The following is a 16,020-nucleotide window of genomic DNA, read 5'->3' on the forward strand; positions in this document are numbered from 1 at the left end:
CTTTTGCAGCGAGCCACGCAAGCAAAGCTCCGCTTCCCACAATGCAGTTCGGCGAAAAGTGACGTCACCCCATTCAAAGTGAATGGTGAAGCTTTCAACGCACGCCGCTGTGTGGACGGGCCGTAACAGGCTGTGGTGGATCCAGCTCTAGCTGCCTGGATAGACTAAATAACTCTGTCAGACAATCCACCCTGTCTCAGCCTGTCCCTCTCAGGAGCCAAGCCTAGAGAGGACGGCCCAGATTGGGTAACGCCCCGACTGCACCTGCCTCTTGAGACATCGCCTCCCAGAACTGGTGGATTGCCCAGGGCTGGCCCACCTTCATCTGTGTCATCTCTGAGTATCACGGAGCCCTGACGCGATCCGGTGCTACCAGAATGACTGCCAGACGTTCTCGCCTCACTCTCCCCAGGGTGCTCCAGGAGTGGCTCCATTTCGATAATATTCGCTTTCCTTTCTCTCAAACGTCTCAGACTCAGTCTAAGTATCACCTCCGCTTGCAACCATCATCCTGTACTGTATGATGGTCAGGAGGCGAGGCCTCCTTTTATACGGAAGTGAGATGCGCGCGCATTCAGGTAGGCCCGCCCCGGGGCCGGCTACGTCTATGGAAATCTCAGTAGGTGAATGCTTGCATGATAAGTACCTAGGCCTGTCACGATAATTAATTTTGTTGGCCGATATATTTTCCTGGAAATTATTGCGATAAACGATAATATTGTCGACCGTTGTAAGACCATTTTAGACCACTGACATAATGATAATATATAATAATAATAATAATTCAAGTACAACCTTTCAAACAGAACCTTTTATTGAACAATGCAAATTAAATATATTAAATAATTAAAATAATATTGAAATATATAAATGTTACATAATAAAAACAAATACATTAAATTATAAAAAAAGAATTAAATAAATCACACACAACCAAAAAAAAATACATTAAATAGACTCAGGCTTGAAAACAGAGCTTTTGTGGCCAAAACACGCAATTGCATTTGAAAATGCAGTAGTAAAAAAAAAGTAAAATACATAAAGTAACAGTATGTATATACAGTTGCACCATACATGTGAACCCTTTGGAACTACCTGGATTTCTACATGAATTGGTCATAAAATGTGTTCTGATCTTCATCTAAGTCACAACAATAGACAAACACAGTCTGCTTAAGCTAAAACCACACAAACAATTATATGTTTTTATGTTTTTATTGAACACACCATATAAACATTCACAGTGCAGGGTGGAAAAAGTATGTGAACCCTTGGATTTAATAACTGGCTGACCCTCCTTTGGCAGCAATAACCTCAACCAAACGTTTCCAATAGTTGCATATCAGACCTGCACAACGGTCAGGAGGAATTTTGGACCATTCCTCTTAACAAAACTGTTTCAGTTCAGCAATATTCTTGGGATTTCTGGTGTGAATCGCTCTCTTGAGGTCATGTCACAGCATCTCAATTGGGTTGAGCTCAGGACTCTGACTTGGCCACTCCAGAAGGCGTATTTTCTTCTGTTGAAGCCATTCTGTTGTTGATTTACTTCTGTGCTTTGGGTCGTTGTCCTGTTGCATCACCCATCTTCTGTTGAGCTTCAATTGGTGGACAGATGGCCTTAAGTTCTCCAGCAAAATGTCTTGATAAACTTGAGAATTCATTTTTCCGTCGATGATGGCAATCTGTCTATGCCCTGAGGCAGCAAAGCAGCCCCAAACCATGATGCTCCCTCCACCATACTTCACAGTTGGGATGAGGTTTTGATGTTGGTGTGCTGTGCCTTTTTTTCTCCACACATAGCATTGTGTCTTCCTTCCAAACTCAAACTTAGTGCTGTGGAACATCCAGGTGCTCTTTTGCAAACTTCAAACGTGCAGCAATGTTTTTTCTGGACAGCAGTGGCTTCCTCCATTTTATGACCAACTTATGCAGAAATCCAGGTAATTCCAAAGGGTTCACATACTTTTTCTTGCAACTGTATATATATATATATATATATATATATATATATATATATACACTGTTACTTTATGTATTTTACATTTTTTTTTTTTACACACAAGCAGAAAAACCTCCTTAAAACCAAACTCAAGTGTACAGACCACTGTCAAGACCCAGATGCCTCAACAGGCCATATCCAGATATGTAAATCAAAGATTCCGAGCAAGGAACACCAACATGTTTACCTTGTGGGGCTTAAGGCAGGATCTCTCTGGGGTAGCAATGTTGCCAGCTGTGCTGAACATTCTCTCTGAGCTAGTGATTGTTGCACAAATGCACATGTTTTGCTAACTTGGCCATTAAAGGAAATCTCCTCTGATTATCACGCCACCACATCAAGGGATCGGATGATGCACCAACTGCTTCTTCCTGGAGGAACTTTGTCAGCTCTAAATCAACAAGTACTCTTTTTGGGAGCGCAGCCTGGGGCTGACTTGTGGTTAATTGGGCTTTTCTGTTCTGTAGAAGGTCACTCAGCCTCTTCTTCCTGGCAGGTGCTGGTGGAGGTTCATCGTTTCCTCTGCAGCTTTACTGCAGCTCTCTTCGCTGTTGGCACCTTCTCTGCTTCCTTGTTGCTCTTTCATGTCCAGTAGCTCTTGCACAAGTTGTTGCCTGACATCATCCAAGAATTCTGTATCCTCCATGCTACCACGATACCTCGGATCCAAGACGGTGGCCTTGGTAAACAAGAGCTGGATGTTTGGTGGGCTGTATTTCTGTGCCAATACCCTGCACATGTTGCCCTTTGTGTTCTCTGTGAGTTCAGTGTCATCGGGGCGATACAAGTAAACCTTTTAGTCGTTCCAACACTCAGGCTTAACTGAGGACACAGCTCATAGCACATCTGTGGAATCCGCCACTGGCTTCATTGCTGCATATATGGATTCTAACATAGAAACATCCTGCCAGGTTGGGTTGAGGTGGCCTTGTTTTCGATCCTCAACGAGGACATGTCTTATGGCTGGGAGTTGCTCCAGTACCCTCATCTTTTGCTTTGTTCCCCATCGTGTGGCGACATCCTGTGGGAAAGATAACATGTTATTTTTCATTCGTCTAAATCAGGGCTCTGCAACCTTTTTGACCAAAAGAGCCATTTTGCTCCTTTTTCCCAAACATTTTTTTGTCTGGAGCCGCAAAACATATTTCATAGTTTGATAGTTTATAAAGTTGTACTTATTGTTATATCAGAAAAAAACTACATTTTTGTTGCATTTATTAGGCTATTTATTACATTATATAAAACTGTTAACCTCTAATAAGAAACAAAGAACTCCTATAAGGAGAATTAAAAATAATACACAGGCCTACTTTAAAATAAATTAAACACAGCACTTGGGGAGTCGTTGCACATTTGAAGGAAAAAAATATAAAATTAAAATGGGCCCACTTTGAAATAAATAAAACATATAGCTGCACCCTAAAAAGAGTTAAAGGTAGAGTAGGTAAGAATGGAGAAACCAGCTCAAGTGCGCTAGAATTTGAAAACACACACACACGCGCATGACCAATGAGGCCACGAGATAAGTTTGTGCACAGATGGAAGGCTGACAGGCAGGTAGGCCCTCCAGTTATTTTAGCCGGGTCGTCTAAAATGATTGGTCGTGCTTTTTACAGCGCTACGGCTTCCAGAGATTAATTTGTGTATGTATTTATTTTCAAAGCATTTAATATATTCATTGCTATCGGGGCATTAAGATAATTCCATGGTATATAACAAAAATGTATTTTCTGAAATAAATAACATACCCCATATAATTATGACTGAAGATCCTCAGCTGTCTTCCTCTCCCTTGTTGTTCCTCGATACGTAAAGGCTGCAGCACCGTTGACAACTTCTCTCTACATATCAAACATACCGGTAAACCAGCATCGTTTGCTGTGAAAGCATATAACTCTGTCCACACAGAATTAAATCCTGTGTTCCTCCGATACTTTTCTTTGATTTATCCATAGTTCGCTCATCGAGCCGGGGGTCAGGTTATTCGCCTCCAAGAAAAGGCGCTCGCGCGGGACCGTAGCAGTATGTGACGCATATTTTAGTTGATCTAATTAAAACCGTTTTGTTTTTTATTTATGTGTCACAGTATCACCTCAAAATACAAGATACGAAACATTTTCAACCATGCAACAAAATATAAATAGTCCTACAAATACTTTTATTTTATTTCCTTCTTATTTTTGTCTAAGCTCAAGGGAGCCAGGGCAGAGGGCTTAAAGGGCCGCATGCCATTTCCATTATTTATCACAAATAATTGTACATGTTATTATAATGTAACCGACGATCTAGTACATGCTAATGAAAGAACATTACAGGTCCATATATAAGTCACAAATTAAAAATAATTTTAATTTAATCTTAAATGAACCTTTAACATATTTTTTGTTGAATATTAACACAACTATCATTGATGTATCCATCACTCACCAGTATTAGACTGTGTTGGGGGAGATTGGCTTCAGTCTGTGCCTTTCTCAGGTCTCTCTTCTTGAGCCAGCTGAGGTTGAAGGTGTTGACAAGATTCCTACTCTCTCCCATGGCACGCGCTGCGCGATCCTTGTCACTGTCCAAACCATGAGACACAGCCAAATGGAGGTTGTGGCCAAATCAGTTGAGCCATGGCAGTAGTAATAAGGATACTATTTCAATCAAATTAGTATGCATGAAAAGTGAAAGGTGGTGTGACAGGTCACACCTCTCCCTATTTATGCTAATGAGCTAAGTCCCGCCTCCCATTGTTCGAGGTGGATGTCACACCTAGGTGTGATATCACAGGTAGGTGTGAGATCCTTCAATGTGAGGGTTGAGGTGTTATAACAGGCAGGTTTGATTTCACACCGGCGTGTTATAAGCCTATGATGTTAATCTAGGTGTTGATTAAGGCAGTCTCTTTGAAGTTGTGCGTGAGACTGTCTGGCCCCTGTCCCCTCACAGCTCTTTGTTGTCTAATCTAATTAGCCTTTGATGTCTGTCCTTTAATGTGAGGGTTGAGGTGTTATTTCACACCGGCGTGTTATAAGCCTCTGATGTTAATCTAGGTGTTGATTAAGGCAGTCTTTTTGAAGTTGTGCGTGACACTGTCTAGCCCCCGTCCCCTCACAGCCTCGGCCTCTCCCCCTTTCTCCACCCCTTCCTGTCACACGCTAGGAGGCCAGAAGATAGTGGGGGTGGAGTTAGGTGAAAAAAAAAAAGAAATACGCTCAAACTAAATAAAACAGCCATTCATTTTCACTCACTATTGTCCTCTCTAAATTTGATTTAGGGTTTTTTAAATGATTTGTGCTTGCTAAGGATGTTTCTTTTTAAGTTTCTGTGAGACTGTTAACTACAAGGAAGTCTCTTTTTATGAAGAGGGTATTCATATTATTTTAAAAAAGATCTTATTTAGGTTTTAGTATGAATGGTGATAACTAAGGATGTTCTCATTAGTTGTAGGGCTTGTGAACTAGTGTGTAATTACTTTATTAACTATAAGAAAAGTCTCTTTGAAGAGGGTAATACTAATTTAAAATATCTTATTTCCCCCATGAGCTTGTCTTTTTTATTGTTTAATTACTTCACACATAACTATAAGGAAGCCCAATATGAAGTTATGTGAGGTTATATTGGGGTAATATAATTTGCTCTATGCAAAAAAGGAAGTTTAAAAAAAACGTTTTTCTGCTGTATTCAGACAAAGTATGTATATCAAGTGTGGCTGATCAGAACAAAGAAAAGCTGTAAACACTAAATACATAGAATCAACAGTGTGAGGGTAAATTAAATTATTCATTTACAAACATACAAGGCTTTTGTCTACTGAAGATCAATGCAAGGGCAGAGTTTCACTCTGTGGGGGACACAAGAAGCATCGTTAATCACCTGGACAAAGGACTCTTTAAAGCAGAGATGCCATATGCAGACACATACCTGAATATCAGCAGGAGAGGAATCTTTAAAGTAAATACATTATACGGTTAAAATAAGATATATATGTGGTGGAATTAGTGTAAAACAGTCACCTTACACTTTGGTTGTCCTCTCTAAATTAGATTTAAGGTTTTTTAAATGATTATTGTTAATTAAGGGCTATTGTTATTTTTGGTTTATAAGGGGATAGGAGTTCAACTTTAAAAATGCACAGGATCATTCTAAGAAGAGTGAGAGGGCTAATGAGCCAGCACTATACTTCCTCTATGACCTGTATCTGATCTTGAAAACCTCTGGAAAGTAATTTTTTATTTTATTTTATAATATCATGTAATTAGTTAATGTTGCTTGGTGTGTGTTAAACAACCTCTGTGTATCTGTTGTATTTTATTTTGTAATAGCACTATGGCTCGTAATGATTTAGAAGCTTTGGGGGAAAAGTACCCCTCTATGTACAAATAATGTGGTGTAGATTTTTAATCAAATCTTTTTTTGTGTGTGTCTCAGTTCAGGAAAGTCTGAACCAAATACGAATTGGAATATTAGAGAGGATTAACTCATTTGGTGGAACCCCAAATGATTAATTCCCTGTGGAAAGTGAGTATATATGTATTCAAAACTGTATGTGTTTGTATCTAGCTTATTTTTCAAATCAAATATGTTTTTTGCTGATGTGTAAAATATCCAAAATAACGTTTTATTTACTCTCTTGTTAAAAGGTGATGAAGTTTGGAGCGTAAGCCAGCCATCAGTGTACCAAAACCTCCCCTCTCTGGAGTTTACACACAGCCTACCTTCTGCGACAAGTGCTGATCTAAGTTTGACCTTCAGTGATCCTCTCACACACCATCCCTCAGAGAGCCAGACAGACTCGTCCCCCTGTAACGCCCCCCTTCAACAGGTCTGATGCTAACCCGCAACACAACTAAGGAATCCTGCTTTTTTTTTCTCTTGCCAAGATACTTTTAGACACACTTTGAGGTATGCAAAACCTTAAAACTAGAAATGAAGTACATTGTCTGATTAGATTTTTTCTTAAAGACTGTTTCTCTAAAAGGTAAGTTTGGTGATTTTAACACTTTTTCTTTACTCACACTTGGCATATTTGTGTGTAATTCTCTCACAAAGTAACTGTAAGATACACTTTTTTATGTATGCAAAAACCTTAATAATTTTTGATTTTAACGCTATTTCAGTGGAACGATCCAGTTTTTGTTAACATCAATGCTTTTTTCTCTTTTCTTGTGCTACCAAGATACTTTTGGATACAGTTTGGTGTCTGAAAACTTTACAACTGGTAGAATGTCAGTCACTGTGTAACACTTCTATTTTCTTAAAGACTGTGACTCTGAAAGGCAAGTTTGTGATTTTAACATTTTTTACTGACACTAGGCAGATTTTGGCTTTTTTCTCTTGCCAATATACTTTTAGACACACTCTGAGGTATGCAACACCTTAAAACTAGAACATGAAGTACATTGTCTGATTAGATTTTTCTTAAAGACTGTTTCTCTAATAGGCAAGTTTGTGATTTTAACATTTTTTCCTGACACAGGAAGGGGTGGAGAAAGGGGGAGAGGCCGGGGGTGTGAGGGGACTGGGGCGAGACAGTCTCACGCACAACTTCAAAGAGACTGCCTTAATCAACACCTAGATTAACATCAGAGGCTTATAACATGCCGGTGCAAAATCACACCGGCCTGTTATAACACCTCAACCCTCACATCAAAGGCAGATTTGAGTGTAATTCTCTTACAAAAGAACTGTAAGATAAATGTTTTATGTATGCAAAACCTTAAACATTTTTGAAAATAAAATACTTTGTCTGAATACATTTTCTTTAACCCTTTGGAGTCCTGGGCTAATTTGGCTGTTTTCGCATACTTTTGATTTGTCTTACTAAATCCCATTAAGAAATGTTTGGCATGTCAATGTTTGGTATCTTTTTTTTAAGGACAACCTCACCTATATAACCTGATAGTTATTTATTTCATTTTGAAATACTATATGAACATTTTGGACCCAAAAAAACCTAAAAACAGATTTTGAAAATGATATTATTTTTCATATAGGTAACAGAAACATATACAACAAAACCATTTGAAAGTTGTAAATATATACATGGGATGTCACTATGATAATGTGAAAGTTTGATTGAGGTAGCATGAACCTATATACACATTTTATGAACAAATAACAGGAGTATCCATAGGCTTTTTTTCCTCATTTCTCAAGTTCTGTCAACAGTGACACAGTAGGCACAACAAAACATTTAAAAGCTTAAATAATGTACATGGGATTTCATTCTGATAAGGCAAAAGTGTTATTATAAATATAATACAAATATATATATACACATTATGTACAAAAATCGTTTTTTTCTGTCTTTATCTGTGCCACGCTTCAAAGCAGTTTCTGTCAACTACGACACAGAGGGCAACATCACAGGCTCCTCCTCCTCCATGTCAAAAAACAAGCTCATAGTTGAATCTTCAAAACTCTAAATCTATCTAACTATATCTAAATTCTCAATGTGTGTCTGTCACTTTACTTCAATCGCAGTCTCCCGCCGTCTCTCTTCGTCTCCCGCCGCCTGTCTTCGTATATCTTCGTCTCTCTCCATTTCCCGCAGCCTCTCTTTGGTTCCCGCAGTCCCTCTTCGTCTCTTTTCGTCTTGCTTCGTATCACTCCATTTACCTGATTACCTCACCCCCTCCCTGAGTTTCCAGTATTTTCCGTTTCGTAAAATAATAAAATGTGTGCTTCCATTATTCATACTTTTGAAATATATTTGCATTAACTTTATATCATCGTATCTCCATGTTTATTGGGTCTTTTTGCATGAAACAAAGACTGGCATATAGTTTCAAGCCAGTACTTTCGACAGATATACACATATACATCCTGTTGAACAGGAGCTACAGTTTCCAGTATTTTCTGTTTCGTAAATTGATCAAATATGGCGAAGATATTCAAATATGTGCTTCCATTTTTCATATTTTGAAATGTATTAACTTTATATCATCGTATCTCTGTGTTTACTGGGTCCTTTTGCATGAAACAAAGACTGGGATATAGTTTCAAGCCAGTACTTTCGACAGAAACACACAGCAATGCTGTCCGGACTGTTGTTTTTATGCGGCACTGGCTTGAACAGGTTATTTCATTTGATCACGCCGGTGTGACGGTCGACTCCAAAGGGCTAAAGGCACTTTTTGATTTTGACGCTATTTCAGTGGAACGATCCAGTTTTGTTAACATCAATGCTTTTTTCTCTTTTCTTGTGTTACCAAGATACTTTTAGATACAGTTTGGTGTCTGAAAACTTTACAACTGGTAGAATGTCAGTCACTGTGTAACACTTCTATTTTCTTAAAGACTGTCGGCAGATTTGTGTGTAATTCTCTCACAAAGGAACAGTAAGATACACTTTTTATGTATGCAAAACCTTAAACATTTTTTTTTTTTTAAAAAGATACTTTTGTGATACACTTTTATGTAGGAACATTTTACAACTAGTAGAATGTCATTTACTTTGTAACAAATGTATTTTCTTGAAGACTGTGACTCTAAAAAGGCACGTTTTGTGATTTTAACACTTTTGTACTGGCACTAGGCAGATTTTTTTTCTTCTCTCGTTGTTTTTCTCTTACTTGTGGATACAGTTTTACGTTGGCCAACTTTACAACTGGTAGAAAGTGAAGTACTTTTTCTGAACAGATTTTCTTAAATAATCAAACTCTAAATGGAAAGTTTGTGATTTTAACACTTATTTACTGACATTAGGCAGATTTTGGCTTTTTCTCTTTTCTTGTGTTACTAAGATTCTTTTAGATACACTTTGATGTATGCAACACTTAACAACTGGTAGAATATGAAGTACTTTATAAGGAATTCGGTTTCTTTTAATGGCAGTTTTTTTAAACACTTGTTCAGTTAAACAATGTTTATTTTTTCTGATAACCTTACATATTTTAGTTATTTTCTGCTACCAGGATACTTTTAGATACACTTTGATGTACGCAAAACTTAACAAAGGGTATAATGTGAAGCACTTTGTAAGGAATGGGGTTTTCTTTAATGGGTTCAAAACTTTAGAACTGGGTAAAATATTCACTAATTTGTAATGTTTCTTTTTTTGATTTTCAACATACACAATGACTAACCCTAACCCTGGCAGGTTTATGTAAAGTATAAGTGTATTGTTCAGATAAATCTTTAACTGCACACACTTATACTTTAAATAAACCTGCCAGGGTCAGGGAATGCTCCGGTTTTTGGACAAAATTAACATGGGATCACTCCGGTCAATGTACGTACTTCGTCTCACTGGAATATTAATGGCCAGATTGAATACAACATCTACCCAATTTCTCCGGTCAATGACAGGAGAGTTTTGAAAGTGACAAAACACTGTTCCACACATTTAAAAACACTTAATCAATGTTTACCCAGGATCCATGCACCTTCCCTGGCTTGTAAAATGTGGTGATGCGCCCTGGAGGTGTCCTACTATTTAAAACATGTATACACTCATGTACACCGTTCATAGGGTTCCCTAACACAATGCACATAGTCTGGAGCTCTCACTGGGGTCCTGCATATGCTTTAATCAGGCTTGTCCATTTGGCTATCAGATTGTTAACGAAATGGACGGATCCACAGTTTTCCCCCTAGAATTGATTTTAAATCATTATCTTTGCATTTAAATGATTGATGTTATCATTAGTATGGTTCCTTAACACAATGCACATAGTCTGGAGCTCTCACTGGGGTCTTGCATATGATTTAATCAGGCTTGTCTATCAGATTGTTAACGAAATGGACAGATCCACAGTTTTCCCCCTAAAAATGATTTTTAATCATTATCTTTGCATTTAAATGATTGATGTTATCATTAATATGGTTCCTTAACACAATGCACAGAGTATGGAGCTCACTGGGGTCCTGCATATGCTTTAATCAGGCGTTTTAACACTTTTCCCCACAAAAATGATTTTACTCACTTTTATGGGGCTATATAAATCAAATTCCGGGTAATGCAGAGCACAAATGTATTTTTTACTATTTAAATGTATTTGTATTATATATCTTTGGGCTATAAAAGTGACATCTTTGGATGACTTTGTCAGTTTATGGAGCTTATCCTACAAATCCTGGAAGTTCCAGGCCGAATTTGGGAGCTCATAGGCGGCCTGCTATGCGCCCCCAACCGTGGAAAGAAGAAAAAATCAAAGAAAACGGTCAATTATATCTTAAAATAATCAAAAATGAAGTTTTTGAAAAAATGCCAACGGAGGAGGGGCTAAACGAAGCTCAACCCTTCGGCGCTTCGGGCCGAAGCCCCGGAGACTTTTGCACCCCCCCGTTGCAACTTGCAACGGAGAGGGGAATTGAGACCCCCCCTTCTCTGTCAACAAAATTCATTCATCTTTTCCAGACTAATGTCTGCACGAAACCCAGTTTTTGAGAGGACTCAGAAAAAAAACGGCTGTGTAACTTCATGGAGGAATTTATCCGCCATCCTGGCTCGGATACATTTTGTTGCCCGGAGACCCCCCAGCATGGTTCTTCCCAAACTCTGGACAAATGCAAGGGCAGTTGTCAAGGAATTATGAGACACAATTTTCGGATACATTTTCACACTTTCACCCGTTTACTACGGTTCTCCCAAAAGTAAAGTTTTTTCACGGAAATAGGAGGAGATACACTGCCACTAACTCTGAGCACCATGACTCAGGTGCGGTGTGGCGGGGTGGGACCATTTAATTCCGCAAGTAAACTCTTACTTTTGTGACAGTGGAGGAATGCAAGGGGGGTTGTCAGGGGACTCTACCCGCATTATGAGACACTATTTTCGGATACATTTTAACACTTTTTTGTTTTTACGGTTCTCCAAAAAGCAAACTCTTACTTTTGTGGTCCGTGTACCATGCATTGAAGCATCGGACCCAATGTTTTTTGTCCCAACCGATTTCTCACTACTGATCGAATGGCAAACGCGACCCGCCATCGGAGGGCCTCGTGCCGGTGCTCTGGCGGTCGGTTCCTCCGAACTGCGGGTTCGACTCTGATGGCCGGGAGGGACGAGGGAACCGTTGGGAGGGTCTGCTGGAGGCTCTGCTGGAGGCTCTTGCTGGAGTCCTGCGTTTCACTGGGACCTGTCTCCCCTGCCTCCTCCGTGTGCTGCGTGTGCTGCGTTGGGGTAACCCTGCCTGTCCGTTACCCTGCGTGTCTCTTACCTCCCGGGCCGACCGATATGAAGCGTTTCCAAGACGAACCGTCTGACTCAGGGGTCCCACCACGGGTTCCGCAGTGGGGTGGAAGTTCCACCTCCCCACTTCGCCACGGAGTGCCAGGCAAACACCTGTTTCTCTAATCCTCCACTGTTGCATAGGGGCCTTAGTCGGCTGCGGCATTCAGCAATTGGCCTTGCTCCGGGCACCGGTTCCCTCTGGGACCACGGCTCGGTGGCTTCACATGATATAGGGTCGACCCTACTTCATCACAGGCTACCTGTTTGATCCTGTGTAACAACCACATATATGCTTGTCTGCAAAGAGGGAAAAGCCTGGTCCCGCCCGGGTGTTCCTCTACGGCTAGTGTCCAGCCAGCTGCGGTATCAGCAAATTTGACCCGCCATCGGAGGGCTTCCTCCACGGGTCCAGGTTCCGGTGCTTGGCGGTCGGTTCATCCAAACTGCGGGTTCGACTCTGCTCCTGGAGCGGACAAAGATATGTGGCGAATGCCGGAGCGCATATATGCTTGTCTGCAAAGAGGGACATGCCTGGTCCCGCCCGGGTATTCCTCTACGGCTAGTGTCCAGCCAGCTGCGGTATCAGCAAATTTGACCCGCCATCGGAAGGCCTCCTCCCCGGGTCCAGGTTCCGGTGCTTGGCGGTCGGTTCCTCCAAACTGCGGGTTCGACTGTGCTCCTGGAGCGGACAAAGATATGTGTATTTGCCTGAAGGATGGAAATAAACAAAGAATGATATTTTACAGGACATGACGGATATATGTGTTTTTTCCAGGCTTTTTGGAAATAATCCAAATGTGATGTTGTGCAGTACATTACTGAGCTCATTTAACGATATAGTGTACCAGGAGAAGTGGGATGCTGCCATGTCCCAACTGGTCTCCGGAGGAATATAAGGAGAGTTGACAGGGGACTCTGCCCAGTGCTTATGGACCGAATGAGGGGTGTGTTAGAGGGGAAGGCTCTGGCTGTTTCTGCAGCCTCTGCTTCTACCTTCTCTCCCCACCCCGATACCAGCGCGTGCCTGCTGTAAAAGGCAGGTGCACGGGCTCTCACTGCCACTAACTCTGAGCCTGGCTCCTGAGCAGCACGTTCTCCCCGGCAGTCCGCTTAGCAGATGAAAAACACTCACCTCTCCGCCTCTTCCGAGGAACGAGGGAACCGCGCGGGGGGGTCTACTGGAGGCTCCTGCCGGGTTCTTCGTACTGCGTTTCACCGGGACCTGGCTCGAAAAACTCGGAACCCTGACTCCAGTGCGGTGTGGCGGCCTCGACCTGGCCGTCCACCGTGCGCCTCCGGGTACCTGACTCCCCTGCCTCCTCCGGGGGCAGGTGCGAGGGGTTCAATGCCTCCTCCCCCCGCTGCGGCGAAGGCTGGAGCGGGATGGAGCGCCCAGAGGTACTGTTATCCCCACGTTTTCGTACCCAAAACTGTCTTGTGAGCTTGTGGCAGAAACATGAAACAAAAAACAATCAATGTATCGGACCCATCACCAGCCCCGCGTTGGTGCGGAGGTGGGACCATTTTAACCAGGTGGTAACCCAAGTCCTCCCCTTGGTCCGTGTTCCCTGCATTGAAGCATCGGACCCATGGTTGCAATCACCGGTTAGCTAACGCATATAAACGGAGAAACAGAAAACCATTTAAATACAATTCATTGTGTGTGTGTTTTAGGAAGGATGTTGTCCGAATGCCCGGTGTGCAGACTCAGCTATCTGGCTTTGAATAAGCACGTTAAGCACAAACATGCAGTGCGGAACCTGGAGGAAAGAGGCATCATTCTTAAAATGGCCAGTGGCAGAATAAATGTTCGGACCAAACCCTGTCCCATCACAGGGTGTTTGTATGCTGGGAAGAGACTACACCGTCATGTAACTCGTGACCACCCTGAGTTCTCCCGAGATGAGGCACATCAGGTCATGGCAAGGCTGAAGCATAGTGTGGCCATGCAGTTGCTCCATGACCTCCGAGAGACTAATCCCATCATTGGAATGGCTACATAATTGGATATAGACAATGAGGAGGAATACCCGGTGCACCCTCCACCCTTCTCCCCACATACCGAGTGTGACGAAGAGGACTGCAGGCAGGTGAGGCTGGAAAATGTGGCATTGAGGGCTCAGAAGGATGCCCTCATTGATGAGGTGAAGACCCTGCGCTCCAGGCTGAAAGAGGGGCTAAAACCCAGGAAGCAGAGTGCCACTGCTGCTCTGCTTGAGGAAGACGAAGAATGTATACGATTGAAGGGCCTAGCAATCTCAAGTACCCCCGGCATGAACACAGTAGCCTCCGGCAGCAATACCCGTCTCAAGACCCCGGTGAAGACTGTCATGCGGTCCGTAGAAGCCTCCGGTAGTGAGACCCCTCTCAAGTCTGTGATGCGGTCCCCAGAAGCTTCCGGTAGTGAGACCCAGGTGAAGACTGTCATGCGGTCCGTAGAAGCCTCCGGTAGTGAGACCCCTCTCAAGTCTGTGATGCGGTCCCCAGAAGCCTCCGGAAGCAAGACCCCGGTGAAGACTGTCATGCGGTCCGTAGAAGCCTCTGGTAGTGAGACCCCTCTCAAGTCTGTGATGTGGTCCCCAGAAGCCTCCGGTAGTGAGACCCCGGTGAAGACTGTCATGCGGTCCGCAGAAGCCTCCGGTAGTGAGACTGTGTGCCAGAAGACCTGTGCGTCTGTCTCCAATAAGCTGAAAGCTAATCTGGGTAAGGAGTGGCACTTTCCCCGAAATCACTGGTCCACTGGGAAGGGACGGGGGAATACCATGCGTGAAATCACGTTGCCTAAAAGCATGGAGACGTACATTCAGACATACAGAGGTCATTGTGAGGGTGTCGCACCGACAGTAAAACGGAAAGAGAATTGTATGTCCAATGTCAGCCGGATAAAGAACTTCCGAGTATTCATGGCCCATGGTGTTGACCGGCTGTCAGACTGGCTGTTTCTAAAAGACACAAAGAGGGTCCGTGGCTAGAGCGAGTATATTTCAAAGTCGGGCCGGCAGTCACAACATCGCTGTTGTTCCTGAAGACTGTGAACCATTTCCTGAGGTACTTGTCTGCGTCAAAGCTCCGGGGGTGCAGGCTGACCCAGTCTGATATAACCCACATCATCAGAGAGGTGACAGCCAACATGAACAATTTGAAACTGTCCACCAGTTTAAGGTGAAGAGGAACAAGCTGGATCGTCTGCCGAGCCAGGCGGAGCTTCTCGCCGCCATGGCGGCCGCTGAGAAGCTCATCCCTGATCTCCTTGACCTGATGGCTAGCAATCCGACCTCAATCACCCAGTACCTGCTATATGGCTATCTAACCCTCCATTGGAGCCTCCTGTATGGCCACCGTCCGGGTGTGTACGCAAACATGACCAACACGGAGGTCTTCGAGGCGGACAGAAGGGGCACTGCTGAGGGCTACATCATCCACGTGCAGGATCACAAGACTGCCAAGACAATTGGCAAAGCACAGCTGGTGCTTACAGTAAAGGAGTTTAGCTGGGTCATGCGGTAGATGGGGATAAAAGAGGGCTTGTCGGGTCCTCAGAGTGAATTTTTCCTTTTCACAACGGGGAAGTACGCCTCCAAGAACCTGAACGCTCACTTGAAGAGGGCTTGGGCTGATGCTGGGCTGGAAACAGCCGTCACCTTCACCATCTTGCGCACTGCCCTGGCTGACAATATCAAGCATCACCAAGATCCAGAAAGCAGCTCGATTCTCGCTAGGTTTATGTGTCACGACGTAAGCACTGCAGACCGGTTCTACGCGAATATGCCTTGAATAAAGGAGGAATTGAAGATCCGCTCCATGTTCAGGGCGGCAGCAGCTGCAGCAGCATCATCAGAAGGAGGTCTACCAC

This window comes from Notothenia rossii, assembly GCF_949606895.1.
Source record: "Notothenia rossii genome assembly, chromosome: 3".
Lineage (NCBI taxonomy): Eukaryota > Metazoa > Chordata > Actinopteri > Perciformes > Nototheniidae > Notothenia > Notothenia rossii.